Source organism: Thalassophryne amazonica, chromosome 19, assembly GCF_902500255.1.
Source record: "Thalassophryne amazonica chromosome 19, fThaAma1.1, whole genome shotgun sequence".
NCBI classification, from domain to species: Eukaryota; Metazoa; Chordata; class Actinopteri; order Batrachoidiformes; family Batrachoididae; genus Thalassophryne; species Thalassophryne amazonica.
Window position 1 is genome coordinate 5,608,093 of NC_047121.1, and position 22,669 is coordinate 5,630,761.

Below are 22,669 nucleotides of genomic sequence, written 5' to 3' on the forward strand. Positions count from 1 at the left end.
TTTGGGTACAGTAGTAATTAGGGTATGGCCAACTGCACATATGATCATTTTAGTGCAAATGCAAATGGACTGTGGAAACTATGATTTGTAACTACATGTAAAGAGCAGAGCTTAATTTTAATTGTTCACACTGAAATCAGTTTAACCCTGCAGGAGTCCATATGAATGTCAAACATAAAGCAGAGACATGTCTGTTTCATAAGTGTTTCAAAATTGGTTAACTGTTAGATAACATATGGACTCACTGTGTTCACCGAATGGCAAAGAGTTCAGTTGCTGTGCAAATCTGAGAGATCAATATTGACCACTGTCTGATCAATTCTTCATCATTATCTGCCGTTTTAATTCCAAAATCAAAGTCTGTTAGTCGGGATGTCTTGAGCTGATCCCAGTGATCAGTACTGGGCCGGATCAAAGTAGTTTTTGACTTGTTGGAATCAGATTTATTAAAATTAAGCCACATGAGGTGTACAGCCAGTATGTTCTGTGTGCCGTTCCCAAGGCCGGACAAATGAGGCGGACAGAAGGAGACAGGGTGTACACTGTAAATTCTGTCAAATCTCAGCCACTTGGGGTGTGCAGCCACTTTGCCTGCGTACAAACACTTTGATACATCTGAAATGTTTTGTCCATACAACAGTTCCTGGGTTTTAGCCATGCCATGTTTCAGTAGGAAATCCACACAAGTCTTTTTACATGAGGCCACACGTCTTTAGAGAATTCATTAGGTAATAGATAAATTCTTTATTGTCATTGCACATTGCTGCACAATGAAATTGACTTTGAGCACAGTCATTATTGCAGCAGCAGGAATAAAAGGTCAAGTAATTTAAAAAAGTACATTTTTTTTTTTTTTAAAGCATAGGATGTTCATTTATACAGTGCAGAGTGAATGTACAAAGGTCCAACTCAGGCTTCCTGCAGAGCTTTCACAGCCATGGGAAGAAGCTGTTTTTAGCTTTTCTTTTAAGCTAAAGACACCCAAGATGTTGTAAATAACGACAAAAGGTGACCTTGTTGTTGTCATCTCTTTAGGTGCCAGTGAATCTGTAGAAAATATGACCCCCCCCCCCCCACCTTTGTCTGTAATCCAGTAATCCAGGATTACTTCTGTTGTTTTTGGCTTCTCTGCTGTGCACAGCTGCAGTCCTGTGGTGTCTATTCATCAGCATTGTAGTATTGTTCCTCCTGTGATAGTATGTCACAATGACTGTGTCTTCAGTGAAGACAAACTTTATCCTATGCCTTGAGAATTTCACACCACACATGAGGTTTAATTTTTCCGACTGTCCCCAGTATGGTCAGCAGCCAGTGGCAACCAAAGTGAAACAAATAGTTGCCCCTGAAGGCCCTCCGTGATTTTTAGCATGCACATCCCCTGATTCTTCTCTGGCACGGCTCCAGCACATTTACCTGTATGTTCTATACATTCTCATTCCCAAGCCGTCACATTGTTGTGCTTGGTCAGTGCCCCTTTCTGTCACAATGTGATTAGTTATGTACCCCCGCTGGATCATTTAGTGATGGGTTGAAAGATGTGTTTTTGACAGCTGCATCATTTCTGTGTGACAGTGCACAGAACTATCTACTTCTGCATCATCAGAGATTATTCATCTATGGTGTGATGATGGTTAGGGTTAACGTTTCCCGATCCTTCACGCAGCAGCGCAACGGGATACTAAACTCCTCACATATGGATGTTTGTTCAAAATGAGCCATTTGTGTCAAAATGTGATGACTTGGGTTTGGGGTTGGATTGGCATGTTTGATGTATAGCTGCTCTTCACACCAAAGATTATGATATCATAGGCTACTGGTACCAGGCTTACTCAAGCCCCTCTCACACAGAAGCTAGTGGCAACCACTGGCATGCTATGCTATGCTTGCCAGTACCGGTGACTGCCCAGTGTGTGTGGCGTGTGGCCAGTGCATGTGCAGACTGGTGTCTAAGAAGTTACCATTTAATGAGTGAAGTTGAGTGTTTTCAACATGAACAAAACTCTCACCATAGCCTGGTGAGTGCCAGCAACTGTGTGGCATTGTTGGATGTGTTTACAATGAATAATGGTGAGTTGTGGGCCACTTCCAGAAGTGCTGTTCCTTTCCGGTCATCTCTGCTGTTTTGACATGCTCCCAGTTACTCATTTTTGTCTTCAATCACACAATATGGTTTCATCCATTGTCAACCCCTTACAAAGTTCTCTCACAATTCTTACATTATGAGTCGTGGAGACAACATTCAAAGAGCTTTGAGATGGTGAGGACCTTTGGTGAGGACCTTTGTCTCCTGGTCAACTTTGAACTGTTCAAAATTCATGTAAGACACAATCGATGCCCTGACACTCAAGCAAGAAAATAGTGACATTCAGCAAACATTCTGCAAAAATCTCACGAAATCCCTCAGAAATGCCATTCAAAAACTGTTGCAGCCCAGTGTGATAGTATCCTGAGTGACCATGCACGGTGAGTGCAGCCTATAATTTCTTGTTGTCTGAGTGTCTTGGTGGCTTCCCTCACTCGTCTACTTCCTGCATGGTCATGAATTTTACTGAATTTTCACTGTATATTAACAAATTAATAGAAGTTGACCACACATAACATGAAATATTATGTGTAAATTTTTTCGATATTGTTCCAACATTTTTTGGTTTGAGGTAGTATTCATTGTATTAATGTGTGGTGTAGGGTCATATGGAGGCAGCAACATTGCTATTAAGTCATGCCAACCACTATCCTGGGGAGGTGGTGGACTAGTGGCTAAGCAGTGGGCTTGAGAATAAAGGATCCCCAGTTAAATCCCCCATGTGGCTTGGAAATCGCTAAGGGCCCTTGGACAAGGTCCTTAATATTCCAAGTTTCTCCCAGTGTGTAGTGAGCACCCTGCATGACAGCACCCTGACATTGGTTTGTGAGTGTGTGTGTGAAAGGGTGAATGTGAGGCACTACTGTAAAGCAGTTTGAGCTTCTGATATTGATGGAAAAGCACCATAAAAATGCCGTCCATATACCATTTACCATGCAAGAAAATCTTCTGGTTTTCCCACCCAGTGTTGATGGGGAAGTATTTATATCTACACATCTATATGACAGCGCCCCCCACCCCCCAGGTGGATGCCACCATATTGCACTGCCATGTTGATACAGTAGCCCAAAAGGAACTTAATTCACCCCATCTTTTGCATTTTGTATCACTGCCAGAAGAAAGAAGAAAAAAGAAGCGGGTTCAGAGGTTGATCCCCGAAACACTCTTTACTCAAATCAAAATCAAATTTATTAATTTGTATAGCACCAATTCACAACCTTTACTGATTACTAGTGTAGACTAACAAGTTGGAGGATCATACATATTGCTGATCACAAGAGAAGGTAAGGGAGCATGAATTCCTGTCACCAAAAAAGCAAAAATGTGATGGGAAACAATATCATGACTAATGATGGCATAATGTAATCTGAAACATAACCACACGATGACACTGAATTCTTCACCCTGTAGCTTTAATTCGTTTTTGATTTCTTTGTGTGATTCTTCTCTTTGATACCTTTCATAGGGGATTTAAGATGATGAATTTTTACCATTGTGGATATCATCTTTCTTTGAGCTTCAGAATTATTATAGTCCTCTTCCGCTTCAGAGCTCTCTTCACATTGTAGCCCTGGTCACATTCAACACTTCCTTCCCTATTTCACATTCACTCTGCACTCACTCTTTCTACTCATGGTCAGATATGTAATCAAGATCTCCTTGAGTTGTGAATCTTTTGCACATTGGCAACAGCAGTTGCTTAAGAATGAGATGTGGATAACATCATGAACAGGACTTACTTATTGCAGCTCCTGTAACCACTCCCCCTTCAGACAAAACATTCAAAACCTTGTCTGCGAGACAGAAGCGGTTCCCCAATAATAAGAGGATGAAGCACACAATGTGCATCATCGTTTGTGTGTGTGTGTGTGTGTGTGTGTGTGTGTGTGTGTGTGTGTGTGTGTGTGTGTGTGTGTGTGTGTGTGTGTGTGTGTGTGTTGGGAGCTGAGTGAAAGATATTAAATAAATCTTTAATAATATTATTTGTGATTTTTAATACTAGAATAACATATTTTAGTAGTTGTTTTGTTATAATTTTTTGCCTCATAATGGCAGCATTTATTGGGTAATTCTGTAGTAACAAACTCACAGTCAGTCTGATCCAGTTTTTCATGGTAGGATAAAATATGGCCAGATTTTGCCATCACTGTAATTCTGTTCAAGTAGAAATGCATTATGATGGTTATTTCCCTTGATCAATGAGCAGGTACTTCAGTGGAATAGAAGTTGTGTTACCATTATGTAGACCTGTGTTTGATTCCCCGTCACACTACTTGTCTACAACTTCATCAGCATTGTCTCAGTCAATGCAGCTGTAAAAGGGTACAGGCCTGACTGGGGAAGGTACCTGCTATGGATTATGATCCCTTCTAGGGGGAGTTTAGACTCATTTGCTTCACACTATGGTATCCAGAGACATCCTGATCTCATCACAAGAAGTAATTTATTCTATTAAAAAACATGAGACTGGGCTGTCAGAGATACACATAAGAACCAACAAGGACTTGCTTAATTCTATCCCCCAAGACCAACTAGTGGTCCCCATGCATGAAGAACTATGGGGGTACTACGAAATGTTCTTGGCCTCGCCATGCTGCTGGATGCTCAAGATGTGACCTTATTCTGTAAAGATGTAACAAATGTGACCATCTGTGAACCAAAATAATGCAAGAACAATCTTTCTCTTGTGAACTTTTTGAAGTGCACTCCGATGCTGGACGTACATTAAGGCACTCCGGTGATACGTGAAATTTACTGTGTATACACACACACACACACATATATATATATATATATATATAGAGAGAGAGAGAGAGAGAGAGAGAGAGAGAGAGAGAGAGAGAGAGAGAGAGAGAGATATTTCACACATTTTAATTTGTTTTTGCCATTTCAAATACAAAACAAATCAGGCTTCTAAATACAAAATTTTAGAATATTATCTTCCTCAAACTCCATCTCAAAGTAAATCTCTACAACTTCATATGAATTAATTAAAAATATAAAAGCCAAGATAATGGGTTACATATGTAAGCAATGGGCCACTTTGGTATAATACCTGTAACTCAGGGGTGCCCAAGGTCAGTCCTTGAGATCTACCTTCCTGACACTCTTAGTCCTATGTTCTATTTTCTGGTTTACCGCAGTACAATGAGGGGTCTCCAATTGTTTCAAAATGCTGCTGTCAGACTCTTGACAGGAAGCAGAAAGTTTGACCACATTACACCCATTCTGGCATCTCTTCACTGGCTTCCTGTCTCTGTGAGATCGGATTTAACCTATAAATTTTGTTGTGTGGGCCGCTGAAGAGGAGGTACTGCTGGCCCACCACCACCAGAGGGCACCCTGCCTGGAGTGCGGGCTCCAGGCACCAGAGGGCGCTGCCGCCTAACAGGAGTAGCCGGGGTGACAGCTGACACTCATCACCTATGACAGCTGTCACCACTCATCTGATCAGCATCAGTATATCAGCAAGACGTCATCTCCACCTCTTTGCCGAGATATCGCTTTACCAGGAAGGTAACGTTCTCAGCTGGCTGTGAGATTTATTCAACAGTAACCTTTTGTGACTTTTTGTGTATTGTATAACAGACTCTTTTTCCAACAAGAGGTGGAGTTGGTTTTCCTGCCGTGTGAATTGCTGGGTGCATACGCGCCCACATTTAATTGTTTTTTTGTTCCTCGCCAGCAGTACCAGGTCCGACATGCAGAGGCAGTGGCCACCTGGGAGTTCGGGACTTGGCGGTTCCAGTATTCCTGGGGTCTGGTGGCGGAGGAAATCGTGTGGTTCCGGTTCTGCTTTGGACAGACGTCTCCTATCTTCGAGCCTGCCCACACGACACCTTTTGTGATTTGACCTTTTGTCTATTGTTGTAATCTGTTGTGTTTGTTGTGCCCTTTCACAACAGTAAAGTGTTGTATTTGACTTCCTCCATTGTCCGTTCATTTGCGCCCCCTGTTGTGAGTCCGTGTACCTACACTTTCCCAACAAATTTATTCACAGACTAACAACACCTGCTTAGCTGACCTACTTAAACCCTACATACCGGCCTGGGCTCTGTGTTCTCAGGGTGCAGGACTACTTTATGTCCCTAGGATGAATAAAATATCTGCGGGCAACAGAACCTTCTCTTCTCATGCACCTGTTTTGTGGAATGATCTCCCTATGGCAATAAAACAGTTAGTTTCATAGAGACATTCAAGTCCAGACTTAACATGCACTTATTCTTCCTTTTGTATGCATACTGTCAGAGTATGGTACTATGCTTACTATCCTTTTAAATTAATTTTATTAGTAATGGAACAGGTCTCGGCCTCAATATTCTGGGTCTGTCAGTGAAGCTTAGGGCGAGTGGCCAGTGATCACCTTACTATTTTCTTTGCTTTCCTGTTGATTTAATGCTGATGAAGTATATCTTAAATGTAGTTTTCTGGCTGACTGATTCTGCTCTTTTTCTCTCTGTCTGAGGTGTGGATGATGTCGCATGGGACTGCATGATTGATGGCTACAGACTGAAGGGTGCCGGATTGACCATGAGATGCTATGCCTGAAGGTGATGCAGCACACTGCAGTCTGCATTTGCAATGGACTCTGCCATGGGAACAGTCCCGCTGATGGCACGAGGAATGCTGGATGACCCCTGCCTGTGGAATAAACACCTGTGTGGACTTCTTATCAAATGCATCTTCTTTTGTTTTGTCATGTTGTTTTGATTGTGTTTTATGTTTCTTTTGTTTTGTAAATCTTTGCAAAAACCTTGTAACTGTTAGAATGGCCTAAGCAGTGGGTCACCCCTCTGAGTCTGGTCTGCTTTAGGTGTCTTCCTCAAATCATCAGAGGCAGTTTTTCCACTGTCACCTGTGTGCTTACTCTAGGGGTTGGTAAGGTTAGACCTTACTTGTGTGAAGTGCCTTGAGGCAGCTTTGTTGTGATTTGACACTATATAAAATGAAATAAATTGAAATTTTAAATTGTAAATTGAAATTCATGTTGAGCATTACTCTGTTACTTCTGCTGCTTTCCTAATGCCCAGTCACATCAGGTTAAAAATGTTTGGAGTCCACTCAGGGTTTAGGCCATCAGATTCCTCAAACCATTTGACTTCAGCTATCTCACTAGATTTTACACAGTGAGGAATACTTGGAGGTTCAGAGGTTTCCTAAAGGACACTTCAACACAAACTAACTGGGATTTCGGGTACTTACCCTTGAACTGGTATGATGCACTCTAACTAGTGTATTTCATGGAGATGGCCTGATATTCCACGTTGTGAGTTCTCATGTGGACGATGCTTGTTGGTAGATAAAAGAGAAAAATGGGCCCTACAGCTTGCAAAAAGCTGAATGAACAATTTTTATTTTTTACCCGTTTGTAGTTGGCATATCTGAACCATGATCGACCAATAACTTCTCAGGCTGCATCAGATGATCAGGCTGTGATGTGAATCTCAAGTCACTTGGGTTTTTGGAACAAAATAAGATTATGAAATGCAATCTTTGCATAGCTCAAAAGAAACTGAAGGTTTTGGAATGATCTAGTCAAAGGTCTGACTTGCACCTCATTAAATGCTGTGAGGCCTTAACGGGCAATTCATGCTTCAAAAACCTTCAACATAGCTGAATTAAAGTAAATCTGCAAGGATGACTGAAATTCCTCCACAGTCATCGAAAAGACTGATGTCAGTTGGCAGACATGTGGCTGCACTTGTTAGTGGTAAAGTTAATATAGCCAGTTAATTATTGAGGGAGCAGTTACTTTTCACTGATATGCACTTACAGTGACCTCCTAATGTATTGGAACACTTGGTATTTCACACATTTTAATTTGTTTGTGCCATTTCAAATAATACAAAAAAATAAATAAATAAATGATCTTCCTTAAACTGAAACTGAAACCAAACCTCTACAACTTGATATAAATTAATTCAAGATATAAAAGCTAAGATGATGGGTTGCATAAGTAGTGGAACACTTTGGTACCTGTAAATAATCACTTTTATTGCCAGTTTTCTTCAGACAAGTCAGGGGATGGATACATAAACATTGCCAAGTCACTGAATATGTCTTGGACTTTATTTACATCAGTTTTGAAGAAATACAAACAGTATGAGACTCTATGATAAATCTGAGTGGAGTAGATAATTCTAAAATAACCAAGTGACAGTGAGGAAAGCCACCTAGACAACCCAGAAGAAGTTATAGGCTACTGATTGGAGAAATTGTGCACAGTGCATGTTTTGCATTTTGTACCATCAGTTATACAGCTTCATGATTAAGTTGTATAAAGGAGGATTTTCTTTCACCAAAACATTAAGTCTAGGCTTGCATCTCAGATTTACCTTCTAGGAAACTGTAGTAGAACTTTCAGGTCTTCATTTTAAGCAAATCCTCCTCTTGGTTTGTTCTTATAGCTGCTAGCTCACTGTGCCGTGACAGTGGTGTGTGTATGTGTTGTAGTGCCATAAAGCATTTCGTGTTCATCATGAGACCCAACACATACTCATTCAAAGAGGGTCAATGATCCCAAAGTTGCAAGGCATGTTTTCCATTACAAGATGCTTGGGGGTGGGAGGGAGGCTCCATTCTCCCCAAAACAAGCAATTTAGCAATTATAATGACTCAAAAACTGTAAAATTAAGCTAAAAATGTTGCATAGTTGCCCTTTAAGACTACGGTGCTTATAGTAATTTTGGAGGAAGAAGATGAAAAATAAAGACATTTTACCACACTTTTAAGATTTTTTTCAAAAATAACATACAGCACAAATCATCAAATTCTACAACTTGTCTTACCTACAATGTATGTCAACATTGTAGGTAAGACATGCAATATAATGATTTTGAAAGAAATCACAACACTCATCTTCAACCGCTTAGTCCAATTAAGGGTCACGGGGGGCTGGAGCCTATCCCAGCAGTCAGAGTGCGGGGCGGGGTACACCCAGGACAGGACGCCAGTCTGTCACAGGGCAGAAATCACAACAGAAATTGATCAATTTAAAAAGTGGTTTGATAAAAATAAATTGTCTTTAAATTTAAATAAAACTAAATTCATGTTATTTGGAAATTGTTGTGAAAGTGTAGGAACACGGACCCACAACAGGGGGCGCAAATGAACGGACAATGGAGGAAGTCAAATAACAACACTTTACTGCTGTGAATGAGCACAACAAACACGGCAGGTCACAATAGTATGCAATGAAGTCAATGTACAGAACGTGTCATGTGGGCAGGCTCGAAGATAAGAGACGTCTGTCCAAAGCAGAACCGGCACCACACGATTTCCTCCGCCACCGAACCCCGGGAATACTGGAGCCGCCAAGTCCCGAACTCCCAGGTGGCCACTGCCTCCGCTTGCCGGATCTGGTACTGCTGGCGAGGAACAAAAACAGTTAGATGTAGGTGGGTTTACACCCAGCAACACGTATGGTGGGAAAATCCACCTCCACCTCTCATCAAAAAGCTGGTAAATGCAGGAGTATGGTTACTTATCAACAGGTAGGAGAAAAGTCCAACTCGGTCTCCAGCTGCAAGCACTCACTCTGCTGTCAAAAACACAAAGCAACAATATTCTGCTGTCAGAAAGATAATTCAATCGGCTGAGCTCGTTACCTCCTAAGAATAGCGATATCTCGGCAAAGAGGTGGAGATGTCGTCCTGCTGATATACAGATGAAGATCAGATGATTGGTGACAGCTGTCATAGGTGATGAGTGACAGCTGTCACCCCGGCGGCTCCTGTGAGGCGGCAGCGCCCTCTTGTGCCTGGAGCCCGCACTCCAGGCAGGGTGCCCTCTGGTGGTGGTGGGCCAGCAGTACCTCCTCTTCAGCGGCCCACACAACAGAAATTGTGTTATAGATGCAAAGAAGTATAAAATGTTATTGTCAGAGTGTGTGAAAATATATTAGGGGTTATACAGAGAGAGGTTTCAAATTATAATTTCTGATTGTTTATATATTTATCAATTTAATATTTTTTTTACACGGTGATGTAAGATGAATAGTGAATGGGGTAAGAATTTAGAAATGTACACTTGTTCCTATTCCTTTTTGAACATTGTTGATGTATTTTTTTCTTGTGGATTGCTTTTTTTTTTTTTTTTTTTTTTTTGGGAAATAAAATTCATTCATTGACTTTAGATTGTGACAGAGTTCACATATATATTTATGTGTGTATAATTACATAGTGAGCTCATGTTAGTGCAGTGGTTTATAACTGATATACACCATCTGGGATGTCTATGCATCTGAGATGCACAAGTGTTGCAGCTGACGCACGTGTGTGTATTTATACCAAGCTACATCTCAGCTGTGCTTGTTCTTGCATCGCTGCTCTATCGTGCCAAATAATTTGTCTTTGACAATGGCTTTCTCCCACACTCTCTATCTTCGTGTGCGTGTGTGTGTGTGTGCTTGTGTGTTTGTCAGCACCTCCCTAAAAACACAGCACACACTATGTTCAATATATTTTTAACATATAAACTTAAAAAAATATGAATATATCAACTTGCCATCATCTTTTCCCTTTAGAAATTATTTTTGTTTTCTGGATCCTGTGGGTTGTAGAGTTCTGTACAACCTCAGCTATGGAGCATTCAGAAAAGTGACTTCTTTTAACCAGATAGCAGTCATGTGTTTTTATTTATGACAAGCTTCAAGCATTGAGTTACATTTTACTGACATGGGCGTGAAAAAAATCTCAGGAAACCAATTTTTTAGATATCTGTTTCATTTTTGTGGCATTATCAGAAAATAGTTGGCTTTTGATCTATAACCTTTCTGTAGTCATGAAAATATGTTATTAAAAAAAGTACTGATATAGTGAAAATCGCATGAAATTGCTGTTTTGTTGAGTTGAAAATTTCAGACACTGCCACCTATTTTGCCCATGTATACATTTTCTATTTATATAGGCACCCAAAAGGTTTGCATGGAACTCACAAACCATATTTGAAATTTCAAAACTCCAGTTTTTAGGTATTCCATTGCAATTTGTCTTAGAAAATCATTGCCAAATGACAAACAAGCAATGTTGAAAATCACAACAAAATTTAGACTTTGGAGCCAAAAGCAGAACTTCTAATATTTGTCTACTCCAAATTATTCATGGTAAAATTTTGATATTTCACACAAACATTGTGAACATAATATGTTAATACACAAAATAATAAATTTGTATCTATTGGTAAATACAGTGTGCTTATGTCACAAAGTAGACTGCCAGCGATATCAGAAGTTGAATGTGTGAAAAAAATACTGCCCTGTGTAGAAAAAAATAATAATCTCAAAAGATTTTCATCCTAGCTCAATCAAATCAAATCAAATCAAATCATTTTCATTTATATAGCGCCAAATCACAACAAACAGTTGCCCTAAGGCACTCAATGAAAAACATATCTTTCTATTGCCAAATATATGTCAATTAATGAGATTGTATTTAGATTTCTGCATCTCCTGTATTTTTTGCAATTTTTTTTTTTTTTTTTTTTTTTACAAAGACCTTCACCGTGATGCTGTAGAAGTATTTTTGAAAACATGGTGTATGTCATGTGAGATTAGCTCTATTTCTGACACAGATATATCTATCACCAGGAATGATGTTCCTGCTCACTACAGAAAAAGCACACTGCTCAGGTCAAGTAATGATACTGTCATTGTGCAGTGGTATGGAAATGGAACCTTCATCAGGAGTAGGTCTTCAAATGTTGATCTCCTAGCTGAGAATAGAGTTGATGCAAGCAGGGCTTCTTGCAATGAAAATACATTGCACCTCTACCATATGGCACTGTCTGAGACAGGACTGGACTAAAATGTTAAGAATATTGTAGAATTTCAAGAAAATAAGTTCATATGTTTTGATGAATTTAGTTTAAGCAACCTATGGTGAGACCGCTGTCTCATCGGTCTGTAAAACTTAGTTACTGCCAAGGTGTAGCTTTGGCTAAGTCAACATATCCCACTGTAGCCAAGTGCTTGCTCACAGGGGGTCGTTTTGACCGTTGGGGTTTTACATAATTATTGTATGGCCTTGCCTTACAATATAAAGCGCCTTGGGGCAACTGTTTGTTGTGATTTGGCGCTATATAAAAAAATTGATTGATTGATTGATATCTTTTTTTTTTTTTTTTTTGGATAAAGATTTTGTATTAATTCTTTCAATTATATATTGATAAGTATTTTGTTCAGGTAGAACCAGTATTTTTATTGTGTTATAAGAAAGTTTATTTTTTGGCTTCTATGTCAGTAAAATATGTCAGTACTTAAAATACGTAAAATATATCATACGTAAAAAATACGTAAATTATATCAGTACTTGGACCATGTATTTATTTATTTTTTTTACTGAATCACATAAATGCTTAAAAACTAGTATTTTTAAGGTAAGATTTTTCATGAGTGTGACTTCTTCCACACAGGACCTCAAAAAAGTGATAATTACTTAATGTTGCTGACATATTGTAAAAATGGTGCCAGTCTATTGTCCAGTGTGGTCAAGACACAAGCCATCCACCTGGGATGCTTCCCTCAGGCGGAAGGTACACAACGTATAATCAGTTAACACTGTTGTCTAAATCAATCAATCAATCAATTTTTTTATATAGCGCCAAATCACAACAAACAGTTGCCCCAAGGCGCTTTATATTGTAAGGCAAGGCCATACAATAATTATGTAAAACCCCAACGGTCAAAACGACCCCCTGTGAGCAAGCACTTGGCTACAGTGGGAAGGAAAAACTCCCTTTTAACAGGAAGAAACCTCCAGCAGAACCAGGCTCAGGGAGGGGCAGTCTTCTGCTGGGACTGGTTGGGGCTGAGGGAGAGAACCAGGAAAAAGACATGCTGTGGAGGGGAGCAGAGATCGATCACTAATGATTAAATGCAGAGTGGTGCATACAGAGCAAAAAGAGAAAAAACAGTGCATCATGGGAACCCCCCAGCAGTCTACGTCTATAGCAGCATAACTAAGGGATGGCTCAGGGTCACCTGATCCAGCCCTAACTATAAGCTTTAGCAAAAAGGAAAGTTTTAAGCCTAATCTTAAAAGTAGAGAGGGTGTCTGTCTCCCTGATCTGAATTGGGAGCTGGTTCCACAGGAGAGGAGCCTGAAAGCTGAAGGCTCTGCCTCCCATTCTACTCTTACAAAACCTAGGAACTACAAGTAAGCCTGCAGTCTGAGAGCGAAGCGCTCTATTGGGGTGATATGGTACTACGAGGTCCCTAAGATAAGATGGGACCTGATTATTCAAAACTTTATAAGTAAGAAGAAGAATTTTAAATTCTATTCTAGAATTAACAGGAAGCCAATGAAGAGAGGCCAATATGGGTGAGATATGCTCTCTCCTTCTAGTCCCCGTCAGTACTCTAGCTGCAGCATTTTGAATTAACTGAAAGCTTTTTAGGGAACTTTTAGGACAACCTGATAATAATGAATTACAATAGTCCAGCCTAGAGGAAATAAATGCATGAATTAGTTTTTCAGCATCACTCTGAGACAAGACCTTTCTGATTTTAGAGATATTGCGTAAATGCAAAAAAGCAGTCCTACATATTTGTTTAATATGCGCTTTGAATGACATATCCTGATCAAAAATGACTCTAAGATTTCTCACAGTATTACTAGAGGTCAGGGTAATGCCATCCAGAGTAAGGATCTGGTTAGACACCATGTTTCTAAGATTTGTGGGGCCAAGTACAATAACTTCAGTTTTATCTGAGTTTAAAAGCAGGAAATTAGAGGTCATCCATGTCTTTATGTCTGTAAGACAATCCTGCAGTTTAGCTAATTGGTGTGTGTCCTCTGGCTTCATGGATAGATAAAGCTGGGTATCATCTGCGTAACAATGAAAATTTAAGCAATACCGTCTAATAATACTGCCTAAGGGAAGCATGTATAAAGTGAATAAAATTGGTCCTAGCACAGAACCTTGTGGAACTCCATAATAAACTTTAGTCTGTGAAGAAGATTCCCCATTTACATGAACAAATTGTAATCTATTAGACAAATATGATTCAAACCACCGCAACGCAGTGCCTTTAATACCTATGGCATGCTCTAATCTCTGTAATAAAATTTTATGTTCAACAGTATCAAAAGCAGCACTGAGGTCTAAAAGAACAAGCACAGAGATGAGTCCACTGTCCGAGGCCATAAGAAGATCATTTGTAACCTTCACTAATGCTGTTTCTGTACTATGATGAATTCTAAAACCTGACTGAAACTCTTCAAATAGACCATTCCTCTGCAGATGATCAGGTAGCTGTTTTACAACTACCCTTTCAAGAATTTTTGAGAGAAAAGGAAGGTTGGAGATTGGCCTATAATTAGCTAAGATAGCTGGGTCAAGTGATGGCTTTTTAAGTAATGGTTTAATTACTGCCACCTTAAAAGCCTGTGGTACATAGCCAACTAACAAAGACAGATTGATCATATTTAAGATCGAAGCATTAAATAATGGTAGGGCTTCCTTGAGCAGCCTCGTAGGAATGGGGTCTAATAAACATGTTGATGGTTTGGATGAAGTAACTAATGAAAATAACTCAGACAGAACAATCGGAGAGAAAGAGTCTAACCAAATACCGGCATCACTGAAAGCAGCCAAAGATAACGATACGTCTTTGGGATGGTTATGAGTAATTTTTTCTCTAATAGTTAAAATTTTGTTAGCAAAGAAAGTCATGAAGTCATTACTAGTTAAAGTTAATGGAATACTCAGCTCAATAGAGCTCTGACTCTTTGTCAGCATGGCTACAGTGCTAAAAAGAAACCTGGGGTTGTTCTTATTTTCTTCAATTAGTGATGAGTAGAAAGATGTCCTAGCTTTACGGAGGGCTTTTTTTATAGAGCAACAGACTCTTTTTCCAGGCTAAGTGAAGATCTTCTAAATTAGTGAGACGCCATTTCCTCTCCAACTTACGGGTTATCTGCTTTAAGCTACGAGTTTGTGAGTTATACCACGGAGTCAGGCACTTCTGATTTAAAGCTCTCTTTTTCAGAGGAGCTACAGCATCCAAAGTTGTCTTCAATGAGGATGTAAAACTATTGACGAGATACTCTATCTCCCTTACAGAGTTTAGGTAGCTACTCTGCACTGTGTTGGTATATGGCATTAGAGAACATAAAGAAGGAATCATATCCTTAAACCTAGTTACAGCGCTTTCTGAAAGACTTCTAGTGTAATGAAACTTATTCCCTACTGCTGGGTAGTCCATCAGAGTAAATGTAAATGTTATTAAGAAATGATCAGACAGAAGGGGGTTTTCAGGGAATACTGTTAACTCTTCTATTTCCATACCATAAGTCAGAACAAGATCTAAGATATGATTAAAGTGGTGGGTGGACTCATTTACTTTTTGAGCAAAGCCAATAGAGTCTAATAATAGATTAAATGCAGTGTTGAGGCTGTCATTCTCAGCATCTGTGTGGATGTTAAAATCGCCCACTATAATTATCTTATCTGAGCTAAGCACTAAGTCAGACAAAAGGTCTGAAAATTCACAGAGAAACTCACAGTAACGACCAGGTGGACAATAGATAATAACAAATAAAACTGGTTTTTGGGACTTCCAATTTGGATGGACAAGACTAAGAGACAAGCTTTCAAATGAATTAAAGCTCTGTCTGGGTTTTTGATTAATTAATAAGCTGGAATGGAAGATTGCTGCTAATCCTCCGCCCCGGCCCGTGCTACGAGCATTCTGACAGTTAGTGTGACTCGGGGGTGTTGACTCATTTAAACTAACATATTCATCCTGCTGTAACCAGGTTTCTGTTAGGCAGAATAAATCAATATGTTGATCAATTATTATATCATTTACCAACAGGGACTTAGAAGAGAGAGACCTAATGTTTAATAGACCACATTTAACTGTTTTAGTCTGTGGTGCAGTTGAAGGTGCTATATTATTTTTTCTTTTTGAATTCTTATGCTTAAATAGATTTTTGCTGGTTATTGGAAGTGAAATGAAAAGCGAAGTGTGTTTCAGCTCTTACAACATTTGGTTTGAACTCTCACAACGCAAATAGTTGGTTTAATGCCACAGCAGCAGGTCAGTGTGTCCTCTCTTTAAAGGTTGTGTAGTTAACACAAAGCCACAAAGTATAAATTACTGACAATGTGGAGCTACACCTCAGTAGCATGACCATATCTACCTATAGTAAACAGCCTACATTTATACTGACTTAGTACTGAATGTGGTCCATGACTCTAAAGCTGTGTGGTAGTTGTATGTCTCTTGAGCCTCTCCTTCAGTGTTGCATTTGTTTTTCTTTGACTTCACATACACCTGTTCTGTCACGGGTAATAAAAAAATAAAAGGTCAAGAGCAGACAGGTTCAAAGCTGAATTTGGTTGAACTTTGAGTACAATGGAAAAGGACAATCCTGGTGGTGCATATCCTCAGAGTTTGGAAGCTTCAGATACACAGTCATGGTCGTGCACCACCCTCTGCTTATCATGGGTTTACAGGGATCAGTGGTGCTGACAGACAGTGACAGAGCAGGGAAGCTTATTGTTTGAAAGTTGTGCAGCGTGACTGGGGAGTGTCTGAAATGTGAGCTAAACTGTGTGTGTTTAAAAAAAAATATATATTTCTCATTCTTGAGAAGGCCTTTTAGTGCCTTGCTGATTTTGTATAGAGCCAAGCACTCCAGTATCCAGTGTGGGGCACTGAGTCAAAGACTTTCTTGTAGTCAGTCCAGGCCGTATTCAGGTTGGTCTGTCAGGTCGTAGTATCCAGGGTGATTGCTCTGTTAACCAGTAAGTAGATGGTATTGTTTATCAGGACCTTCTGAGCTTTGCACATGACCTGACTCATGTGCCGACTCAGGCTGGTTGCAATGATGCCTGACAGAAGCTTCCATATTGTGGAGGAGCAAGTTATTACATTGTGTGCCAGCGAAGTGGCGGAGCAGGATATTGTTTTCACTGCTGTGTGTGTGTCTGTGTGCCTGAGGACAAAATAACTCAAAAATGGCAAGACTGATTTCCTTCAAAAATGTTGGGCATATTACGAGGATAGATATCTAGAGGTGATTACATTTTGGAGTAGTTTAGTCAAAGGTCAAAAGACAAGGGGTCAAGAGAAACTTTGTCCAAAAAACACCTTTGTTGTATATCCAAACAACCAAGAAGTCTAAATGGATGATCTAAAGCAGAGCTGCCCCAATCTGTTATTGGAGGGCATCTGCCCTGTTTTCATGCCTGTCAGTTCTATTGCCACCTGATTATTTTACTCTGCTGATATGTATGCTCTGCTATGCTGATATGTATGTACACACATGATCACATGGGGGCCGGACAGCCACGTCTGAGTGCACACAGCACAGCAAGGTGCATCTCAGCTGATTGCAGCACACTGACAGCTGGAAATGACGGCTCAGTGCACACAACGTGTAGCACTGCAAACACAGAGACCACCGCCAGTACAGGTATACAAATAATCACTACAATAACTACATACACAATTACATGCCAAATAACTAAAATGTTTGACCACACAACACAGAAACAGAGAGTGACACTTTGGTCTGCGCACTGAATGGACAAGGGGGCGTGGCCCCAAACAGCAGCAGCTGGTGAGATCTCTGCTCCTGGATGTCACAGCTGGGGAACACGTACTGTGTTTTGAAGGACATAACCTTACAACTGTTCTCCGTGACGTGTGTCTCTCTGCCTGCTGTCCTCATGTGGAAATACATAAAACATCTTTCACGTATGCACCGGGCTTCAGCAGCCGCACACAGCACACCTCAGCAGGCTGCTCCATGTGTGACTGTCAGATCATGTGAACAGACAGCAGGTGATCTAAATGTCACGTGTGTCTGGCCCACCACACGTGTCCTGTGAGCGGTGTGCTGCAGGACTATGACAAGCCAACAGTGCGACAAATACGCCACTTTCAGTCACATATCACCAAAAATATGCTGTAACAAATGTCCTTTTGTTAGTTATTATAGTGCTTTTTTTTGCCGTAATTAAAGACGACGAAAACGTCCTCTTCTATATATCGTCTAATTTCTAATTTACAAATAAGATTATCTCCTTGTTGATTTTAGGCATTTTACACTCCTGTTATAAAACAGTGATTGTAGCGCAGTGGTGAACTTTCGGTCTGTTAATCAGAGCTTTTGTAAATTTCTGTCACAGACTCCTCCTTTAAATGGGCTGCATTTATATAGAGCTTTCCCATCTGCATCAGATGCTCCAAGCACTTTACAGTGATGCATCAATTCACACAGGCACACTCACAGACCGATGCCAGGGTGCTGCCATACAAGGTGCTCACTGCACACCGGGAGCAACTCGGGGATTAAGGACCATGCCCAAGGGCATTTAGTGATTTTCCAGTCAGACTTACTTTATTCATTCATAAACAAAAATGTCCATGAACAAGGAACAAAAGAAGATAAATTTTGCAAACATTGGCTGGGGTTTCAACCGAAAATTCTTTGGTCTGAAGCCCAATGCTTAACCACTGGACCATCATCTGCCCTTTCCCCTTTTGCTCGGTTACTCTACTGATGAGCACAACATCCAGCTTTCCTCAGCCAGCACTGTTCCCAAAACCTCAGCACGTGGCCTGTAAAGAGACGTGAATGAATATAGATGAACGTGCGCGATGCATTCATAATACACCTGTAATACTGCCGTGATAATCTCAATGTGTTGGATCAGTTTCCTCACTACATGCGTTATATAACCGTGATTGTTCAAATCAAATCAAATCAAATCAAATCAATTTCATTTATATAGCACCAAATCACAACAAACAGGTGCCCCAAGGCGCTTCATATTGCAAGGCAAAGCCATACAATAATTACAGAAAAACCCCAACAGTCAAAACGACCCCCTGTGAGCAAGCACTTGGCGACAGTGGGAAGGAAAAACTCCCTTTTAACAGGAAGAAACCTCCAGCAGAACCAGGCTCAGGGAGGGGCAGTCTTCTGCTGGGACTGGTTGGGGCTGAGGGAGAGAACCAGGAAAAAGACATGCTGTGGAGGGGAGCAGGGATCAATCACTAATGAATAAATGCAGAGTGGTGCATACAGAGCAAAAAGAGAAAGAAACACTCAGTGCATCATGGGAACCCCCCAGCAGTCAGTCTATAGCAGCATAACTAAGGGATGGTTCAGGGTCACCTGATCCAGCCCTAACTATAAGCTTTAGCAAAAAGGAAAGTTTTAAGCCTAATCTTAAAAGTAGAGAGGGTGTCTGTCTCCCTGATCCGAATTGGGAGCTGGTTCCACAGGAGAGGAGCCTGAAAGCTGAAGGCTCTGCCTCCCATTCTACTCTTACAAACCCTAGGAACTACAAGTATGCCTGCAGTCTGAGAGCGAAGCGCTCTATTGGGGTGATATGGTACTATGAGGTCCCTAAGATAAGATGGGACCTGATTATTCAAAACCTTATAAGTAAGAAGAAGAATTTTAAATTCTATTCTAGAATTAACAGGAAGCCAATGAAGAGAGGCCAATATAGGTGAAATATGCTCTCTCCTTCTAGTCCCCGTCAGCACTTTAGCTGCAGCATTTTGAATTAACTGAAGGCTTTTCAGGGAACTTTTAGGACAACCTGATAATAATGAATTACAATAGTCCAGCCTAGAGGAAATAAATGCATGAATTAGTTTTTCAGCATCACTCTGAGACAAGACCTTTCTAATTTTAGAGATATTGCGCAAATGCAAAAACGCAGTCCTACATATTTGTTTAATATGCGCATTGAATGACATATCCTGATCAAAAATGACTCCAAGATTTCTCACAGTATTACTAGAGGTCAGGGTAATGCCATCCAGAGTAAGGATCTGGTTAGACACCATGTTCTAAGATTTGTGGGGCCAAGTACAATAACTTCAGTTTTATCTGAGTTTAAAAGCAGGAAATTAGAGGTCATCCATGTCTTTATGTCTGTAAGACAATCCTGCAGTTTAGCTAATTGGTGTGTGTCCTCTGGCTTCATGGATAGATAAAGCTGAGTATCATCTGCGTAACAATGAAAATTTAAGCAATGCTGTCTAATAATACTGCCTAAGGGAAGCATGTACAAAGTGAATAAAATTGGTCCTAGCACAGAACCTTGTGGAACTCCATAATTAACCTTAGTCTGTGAAGAAGATTCCCCATTTACATGACCAAATTGTAATCTATTAGATAAATATGATTCAAACCACCGCAGCACAGTGCCTTTAATACCTATGGCATGCTCTAATCTCTGTAATAAAATTTTATGGTCAACAGTATCAAAAGCAGCACTGAGGTCTAAGAGAACAAGCACAGAGATGAGTCCACTGTCTGAGGCCATAAGAAGATCATTTGTAACCTTCACTAATGCTGTTTCTGTACTATGATGAATTCTAAACCCTGACTGAAACTCTTCAAATAGACCATTCCTCTGCAGATGATCAGTTAGCTGTTTTACAACTACCCTTTCAAGAATTTTTGAGAGAAAAGGAAGGTTGGAGATTGGCCTATAATTAGCTAAGATAGCTGGGTCAAGTGATGGCTTTTTAAGTAATGGTTTAATTACTGCCACCTTAAAAGCCTGTGGTACATAGCCAACTAATAAAGACAGATTGATCATATTTAAGATCAAAGCATTAAATAATGGTAGGGCTTCCTTGAGCAGCCTGGTAGGAATGGGGTCTAATAGACATGTTGATGGTTTGGAGGAAGTAACTAATGAAAATAACTCTGACAGAACAATCTGAAAGAAAGAGTCTAACCAAATACCGGCATCACTGAAAGCAGCCAAAGAGAACGATATGTCTTTGGGATGGTTATGAGTATTTTTTTTCTCTAATAGTTAAAATTTTATTAGCAAAGAAAGTCATGAAGTCATTACTAGTTAAAGTTAAAGGAATACTCGGCTCAGTAGTGCTCTGACTCTTTGTCAGCCTGGCTACAGTGCTGAAAAGAAACCTGGGGTTGTTCTTATTTTCTTCAATTAGTGATGAGTAGTAAGATGTCCTAGCTTTACGGAGGGCTTTTTTATAGAGCAACAGACTCTTTTTCCAGGCTAAGTGAAGATCTTCTAAATTAGTGAGACGCCATTTCCTCTCCAACTTACGGGTTATCTGCTTTAAGCTGCGAGTTTGTGAGTTATACCACAGAGTCAGGCACTTCTGATTTAAGGCTCTCTTTTTCAGAGGAGCTACAGCATCCAAAGTTATAACATAACAGGTTATTTATTTCAGCAACAACACAGCAGCATAAAGACAACATATCAAACAAATAAAAAAAACAAGACCAAATTTAACACCGTGTGCCTGAAAAGGGGGTGGGAAGAAGCAAAGCTTATAAATTACCCACCCCTCATACCCCATCCCAAAAGTCCAAGTCCAACATATAATTACACTTATGTTCACACTCCTATATATACAAATAAGCAAATTAAATACATACATCCACAAATGTATACATCTTTTTTTTCTTTTTTTTTAATTATGATTTTTTTTATATCCAGAAATTATTAATTTCTTATAATGTTTCTTAAAACAGACTAAAGAACTACATAATCTAATTTCCACAGGACATTTGTTCCAAATCTTCACCCCTTTAACTGAAACACAAAAACCCTTGACATTAGTACGTACGGGAGGCTTCTTAAAAACCATACATCCTCGTAAACTGTATTCAGATTTCCTGATCTTGAACAGGCTCTGGACATAAAGTGGCAAGGCCTGGTTATTAGCTTTGTACAAAGTTTGTATGGTGATATAATCCACTAAATCTCTAAATTTCAGTAAATTTAAAGTCATAAACAGAGAATGCGTTGGCTCAAGATAAGGTTTATTACAGATGATTCTGATGGCATGTTTTTGTAAAAGAAATACATGATTGGTATTTGATTTGTAAGTGTTACCCCAGAGTTCGATACAATATGTCATATATGGTACAATTAAAGAATGATATAATCTGAGTAGCCCATCCTGGGACAATATGTCCTTGACCCTGTACATGATAGCGATAGATTTTGACATTTTAAATTTGATATAATTTATATGAGGTTTCCAGCTGAGTTTATTGTCAATTATAACACCTAGAAATTTGTTCTCAGTTACTATCTGTATTTCCATATTGTTAATGGTACACTTTTACATTTAGGCACAAGTTTATTTCCAAAAATCATACATTTGGTTTTCCCAAGATGAAGTGACAATTTATTAGCATCAAACCAAGCCTTAAATTTATCCAGTTCGTTTACCACCGTGTCCAGAAGCTGTTCAAGATTATCACCACTGCAAAATACAGTTGTGTCATCTGCAAAAAGAACACACCTCAGTACCCGTGACACATAACATATATCATTTATATATAAAATAAATAACAAAGGACCTAACACCGAACCCTGGGGCACCCCACACGTAATTTCCCGAAGTTCGGAATCAATGTTATTGTATTGAACATACTGATACCGACCATGTAAATAACTATTTATCCAGTCATATGCTAATCCTCTGATTCCATATTTCTGTAATTTAGTTAGCAATATTTCATGATTGACAGTGTCAAACGCTTTCTGTAAATCAAAAAAAATACCTACTGTATATTGCTTGTTATCGACTGCAGTCGCTATATTTTCCACGAAATC

The 22,669-nt window shown here is 39.7% G+C and overlaps 1 long non-coding RNA gene across 1 annotated transcript in view; it reads left to right on the plus strand.

Annotated features, from left to right (window-relative positions):
• LOC117501140 overlaps window positions 1-22,669 on the plus strand; it is a 1,097,271-nt gene that overhangs the window by 725,979 nt on the left and 348,623 nt on the right. The window contains exon 2 of the long non-coding RNA XR_004557940.1: window positions 9,475-9,480. This is a non-coding gene — a long non-coding RNA (uncharacterized LOC117501140). The remainder of the gene's footprint in view (window positions 1-9,474; window positions 9,481-22,669) is intronic.